The sequence below is a fragment of the Bison bison genome, unplaced genomic scaffold (assembly GCF_000754665.1).
Source record: "Bison bison bison isolate TAMUID 2011002044 unplaced genomic scaffold, Bison_UMD1.0 scf7180017864338, whole genome shotgun sequence".
Lineage (NCBI taxonomy): Eukaryota > Metazoa > Chordata > Mammalia > Artiodactyla > Bovidae > Bison > Bison bison.
Genome location: NW_011494910.1, coordinates 3,500,801 through 3,505,881, shown reverse-complemented (window position 1 = coordinate 3,505,881; position 5,081 = coordinate 3,500,801).

The following is a 5,081-nucleotide window of genomic DNA, read 5'->3' as shown; positions in this document are numbered from 1 at the left end:
GAGAGAGGCCTGTGTGGTCAGCGGTGATGGGAAGGAAGAGCTGGGAGGACAGGACTGGCTGGTGAGTGATAGGTACCTTCTGGTTTTATTCTTTCCTGGAAAATGTGGGATAAGAAAGGGGAGATGTGGAGACCTTATTTTCAATTTCTTTGCAATGTCAAGCCCCTCTTGTGATCAAATTGTCTCGCTGCCCAAGCTAGACCCTGGAGGTAGGGCGAGACCCTGGAGCCAAGTTTGCCAGTGCCTTGTTTCTCCAGCTATCTCAGTTCTCCTAGAATTGGGAGGGGGTCTGGGTCCTCTTATACCCCAGCCTCTATACTCCTCTTGGAGGCAACCCCTATACCAGGCTAATACACGCTTGGCTTAAGGCCCCAAAGCCAGAATTGTGGTCAATGTGACTAGACTTGGAACTCACCCTCACCTCACCTCCAGCCTCATTCGCTGGGTTCCCAGGGCAGTGGGAAGTGCCTTGAACACCCTCACCCAGCCCGCCAAGGTCTGGCCCTGAGCAGAATCTTCTCTGTCTGGCAGCTGCAGGACTAGCACACCAGGGCTCCCAGGCCCGACGCTGTGGACCTGCTTGTCCCAAACCTCACGGCCAAGTGTCCAGGCCCCACGAGCAGGGAAGTCCTCTGCAGGCAGCACTCTGGATACCCGGTGTCTCTGGAGAGCCCCTGGGTGACACGGACAAGGGAGAGAGGGTCACAAAGCCACCTCCCACCCCCTTTGTGGAGAGAGGTCAGGCTGGAGGGCCAGGTTGGGGTCCTGGGTCGCGCCCAGCCTGGGCTCTGAAACGGCCTCACTGGGTGACCTTGGGCAGGTCCCTCCCATCTCTCTCTCACCTGTAAACTGAGACTTCTTCTTCCGCTCCTCATCCGAGGGTTCAGCAACATTCCCCTTCCTCTGGTCCCAGATGCTAGGGGGTCTTGGCCAGCGCTGATCCGACTCTCTCCAGACAGATCCTGTCCTCACTCTACAGCCTTCAGAGCCCCCCTTAGCTTCCTTCGGACATACTGCCCGCCAGCCCTGTGGCCGTGTGTGCTCTCGGAAGCCTCCCTCTGCCTGCTCTTCAGGATCGTGGCCTCACGGGGCCTGGCAGTCTTCAGTCTTGGTCGCCAGCACATAGCACAGTGCCAGGCACACGGCAGAAGCTCCAGTTCCCTGAGTTAAGACTGGACACAGCTTGGCGTCCCCAGCGTTCGCCTTGCCTCCCCTGTCCCCTGACCCGTCTCAGATCCTCACCGCTCTGTGCTCTGGCTTCCCTGAGGAGAGAGGTGCAAGCTGGCTTCTCTGTGGGTACCCCTGCAGCCCTGCCAGCTCCTGGGAACTCTGGAAACTGGTACCTGCAGGGCCAGGTCAGATCCTGCCACCGCAGGGCAAGGTGCTGAAGATTTTTCTGACTCCAGCCTTGAGGTGTTTGCTTAAGTTGCTGGGCTGCTCTGCCCAAAACATGATCCTGCCTGCACGCTTGGCCCAGGCCCCACGCAGGGCACAGGTACAAGAAGCCAGCAGGTGCTGATAAGGCTAGAGGTGGCAGGATTCGTCTCCTTCTTGAGGAGTTTACTAGTGTGGAAACTAGCTGCTCCTTAGCTGGACCAGCTCCAAGGTGACATCGTTAGAAGGGTACTTTGTGACTACTTTGGCTTTACCTGCATAACTCAGTAAATCCCCCAAATCTGTTTGGTATGAGCATATGTGTGTCTATACACACACCGCTCTAAGATCTGCTGAAGAATAGGGTGGAGCTCTGGTCAGATGGAAACTCAGGGATAGGCTTTAAAGGGAGAACCTGGGATGGAGTCGGGGGTCAGAGGCTTGGAGACACGCTGGGACCCCTCCTCTATAAAAACAGTGCTTCCAGGACAGTCCCTGTCCCCCTTCCTCCTGGGAGTGGCCACCTGGGGTTTAAACCTCAAGTCCCAGGTTCTGGCCATGATAGGCCCTTCTGTGTCCCCTCCTGGGGAAAGCCTTTCCCAACCACCCCCCACCATCGCCACAGCCTCTCCTCCGCATGGCTATGCTCCTGTGATTGCATGTAATGAGGGTCTCTTCACCTCGCTGTCTTCCCCCCAGAGTGAGATCTTCTCAGGGCAGGGGGTGGGCCTCGTGGATCTCCGTACCCCCAGTGCAGCATCCTGGCACTGGGCAATGGTTAAGTTAAGTGAATGAATGGATGGATGGATGGATGAATACAGTTTTCAACTCTAAGGGTAAGGTTGTTACCAAAGGAGAATCTGTATGCTCCAAGAAAGTACAGGGTTGATGCTGAAATGTTTTTACCATAAAAAATGGACAATGATTTAACAACAATCAGGACTGTGAGCTGCTGGGATGTTGATGTGCTTGCTCTTTGCCTCTTGCTCTTGGTTTCTGAGTCTGCCTCTTCTCTGTGTTGTCATTTCTGCCATCTGTCTCTCCCCCTTGTTTTCTCCCCACCTACCCTCTGTCTCATAATTTAACTCCATCCAAGATACCCCTAAGATGTCCTTTTGAGCCATCTGCCTCTCCCTCCTGTCCTCTGCTTCTCTAGCCTCTGATCTGGCTTTCCCCAGATTCTGAGGGCTCCGTCTATCTCCCTTGGTGACTTCAGAGAACCCTCTAGGCTCTATGCTTCCTGTCACTATTATAAAAGATCAACCTTCCCAGAATTTTGCTAAGACGGTTGGAGAAGGATTAGGGAGGAGCGTTAACAAGTTGCCAGCCCCATTCTGTAGGCCTCAGCCATGTTTATCCAAGTTATCTTGGAAGATATACCTGATGGGGAGGCTGAAAGTGTATAAAAGGTGGAGTCTTAAAAGGTGAATGTCATCCTTCGCTTTGTAGGTCAAAGTTAAAATGATAAAATGGACTAAGCATAGAATTTGAAGCCATAATATCCAGTTTGGATTTCTGCCTCTTGAATCCAAGCCTTTGTGACTTTGAGCAAGTTATTTCACTTTAGTTTCAACTTCAGTTTACTCCTCCTAAAAATGACAGTAACATGACTACATCACATGGTTGCTATGAGAATTAAACCAGATAACCTGTCTGAAAGCCCAGTGTCACTATCGAAAGTCAATCAGATTCAGGAGAGACTGACTCACATTAACAAAACTCACACTAGATCAATCGATAGACCAAAATGTCCATGGGTCATTTAAAAGAGAGAAATGTACCTGCAGGCAGGCAGTCCTAGATGCTTCAGACAGTTGGACAGTACATTCTCTGCACTAAAAGAACCAAAGTACAACCGAAAGACTTCCCTCGCAGGCATGGTATCCCAGCAAGGGAACTTAGCTGTTTATTCTTGCTACTCATGGTTACCTGGCTATAGGGAGAGTCTGATAAGGTAGCTCAGACTGTAAAGAATCTGCCTGCAGTGCAGGAGACCTGAGTTCAATCTCTGGGCAGGGAAGATCCCAAGGGAATGGCTACCCACTTCAGTATTCTTGCCTGGAGAATCCCATGGACAGAGGAGCCTGGTGGGTTATAGTCCATGGGGTCTCAGTTGCACACAACTGAGCAACTAACACTGATAACTCATCTGTGCAAAGTTTAGACCAGGTCATGCTACCCATGCCCCTGGCAATACGAGATGGATGTGCCAGTTCTGGACCTCTGACTCTACTTTGTTTGAAGATTTCATCACACAGTCATTCACCCACTGCACAAATCTATACTGAACTTTTACTAAGTGGTAGGCACTGCATTACATGATAGGGATGCAGGAGTGAATGGAACAGGCACTGCCCTACCCTCCTCGTGGAGTTCACAGTCCTTGGAGAAAGACAGTAACTGAACACATAATTTCCATCCATTGTGACCAGTGCTTCGTTACTATGATGAAGCAGAGGGAACCGTGGAACACAACAGCTAAGCCTGTGCGGGGGCCTGGGGAAGGGCTGCTGGAGGAAGCGTCCACACACATACCCTGCCTTCGGCAAGTGGCAGGGCATTCTCAGGCCAGCTTCGTTCAGGCCCCTGGCTACACCCTGACAACTCTGAGTGACCTTGGGTGTTACCCTCATCCCCAAGAGCAATGCATCTGCAAACTCTCCCTTGGGCTGGGCTTGCAGACAATTCATTCTTTCATTCATTCAACAAATATTTATCGTGGGACTTCCCTGGCGGTCCAGTGGTTAAGACTCTGCTTCCAATGCAGGGGGCATGGGTTCGATCCCCAGTTAAGGAACTAAGATCTCACATGCTATGCAGCAAAAAGAACCCTACATTTTTTATTGAATTCTTTTTATGTGCTGCAGCTAGCTCATTTCATCTTCTCAGTGGGACTTTCTCCTTAGCTTCCAGGGGGACTTACTGAAACCCCCTGTACTGATTCCAACCCATCTCAGAGCCTCTGTTGTCTTCTGGAGAGATGAGAGGACAATTCAGACTAACACAGTACCGCCCCAGATATGAGAAGGAAGGGGCTTCTGGCACCAGCTGGGGACTCCCTCTCTCAGGAAATACGTCAAGAAACTCCCCTAACCCACCTCTCTGCCCTCTATGAGGTTCTCAACAATGCTCAGTGGGCATGGAGTGGGTGGGCAGCTCTAACCCAGAAGGCACATGGCAACATGAGCTGAGCCACAACCGATGGGCATTAACTCATTGATTGAAGTGACAGAGGCCTGTGACAGAAATGTGCAAGTCTTCAGGCCACCATATAACTGCTGGCACTCCAGTTTCTTGAGGGCCTTTACCATATCCCAAACCCCCATGCACCCCGCACACCCTACCTGGGAAGTTAGGAGGGCATCAATCCAGACACAGAACTTACAAGTGACTTAAGGTTGGGGACGGACCTGCGAGCCAGGTCTCCACCACTGCCCCAAACCTCTCAAAGGCCCTCAGGCCTCCCCAAAAGTGGCCTGCAGCCTTCCTCAGGGGTTTTCAGAGCTCTACTGTCCCCCGTAACACCCCAAGTCTCCAACCTTCAAAGCAAGAAGCCCCAGGCCCCCTCCCCTTGGGTGGCCTCAATGCGTCCCCTTGTCCAAGAGGCCATGTGGCTTGACCCCAGAAGCAGCAGGACAGCAAGCTCGGAGAGGGGTCTGCTTTGACCCCTCCTCAGCCACGGCTGGCTGGCCCAGGGGAGCCAGTGG